Raw genomic sequence first — 1256 nt, 5'->3', positions numbered from 1 at the left:
CCCCCTGACCTCTTCTCAGAAGAGGCCTTCCCCCCTGCCCACCCCCTCCATGATGGACACCTCCAGTGTCCACACGAGGGGGAAGAGGAACCCCCCCAGAGCCCTGATTGGTGGGAGTTTGTGAAAGTCAAGCTCCGCAGCTTCTTTCAAGCAAGGGGACGCCGGGTGTGTGCTAGGAAGAGGGAACTCAAGAGACTGCAGCCTGAGCTGCAGTCCTTGCAGGACCTCTACCACTGTGGCTTGGACGTTAGGCGAGACCTGGAAGAGACCAAGAAGCACTTGAAACTGCACTTTGAGGAGGACGCCAGACGCATCATCTTCCGTTCCAAAGTGGAACATCTCGAGAAAGGTGAGAAATGCAACTCTTTCTTTTTCAGGAAGCTCCACTCTGGCCACACCCCCCTCACCGAGCTACGTGACTCGACTGGAACACTCCTGAGAGGGAAGTCAGAGGTGATGGAAGTGGTCAACGAATTCTACCAAACCCTCTACTTTCCCAAGGAGACAGATGACGACGCTGCAAACAGATTCCTGTCAGGTATCTCTAACACCCTTGATCCGGCAGGTGCAGCGCCCACGGACACCCCCTCACTTTGGAGGAGCTGTCCTCTGCCACTAAATCCTTTAGGCGAGGTAGGACCCCGGGTTCCGACGGTTTCCCAGCAGGGCTCTATGTAGCACTGTGGGATCTCGTAGGCCGGGACCTACTCGAGCTGTACGAGAAGATGGTGGTGAAGGGCAGAATGCCACCATCGCTGAGGGAGGGCATGATCACGATCTTGTACAAGCGAAAGGGCGAGAAATGCGACCTCAAGAACTGGCGTCCCTCCTCCCTTCTCAACGTGAACTACAAGATCCTTGCCAAGGTACTGGCCCACCGGCTAAAGAAGGTTATCGGACAGATCATCCACCCAGAAAAGACTTGCGGAATCCCAGGGTGCAGGATTGCGGACAGCCTCGTGCTGGTCGGAGACACGGTCCACTACATCCAGGACCGCAACATCCGCGCCGCTCTGGTCAGCCTGGACCAGGAGAAGGCCTTCGACCGTGTCTCCCACGGGCTCATGCCTAGAGCCCTCCGTAAGTATGGTCTCGGTGAAATGTTTTGTTCATATGTTAACCTGATGTACCTTGACATCAATAGTACAGTGCTGGTGAATGGCTGGAAGACTGACCCCTTCCCGGTCCTCTCCGGGGTCAGACAAGGCTGCCCTCTGTCACCTCTTCTTTTTGTCTGTTGTATAGAGCTCTTTGCC

The sequence above is a fragment of the Pyxicephalus adspersus genome, chromosome 2 (assembly GCF_032062135.1).
Source record: "Pyxicephalus adspersus chromosome 2, UCB_Pads_2.0, whole genome shotgun sequence".
In the NCBI taxonomy this organism is placed as follows: Eukaryota; Metazoa; Chordata; class Amphibia; order Anura; family Pyxicephalidae; genus Pyxicephalus; species Pyxicephalus adspersus.
Note: the sequence above shows the minus strand (reverse complement) of the source record.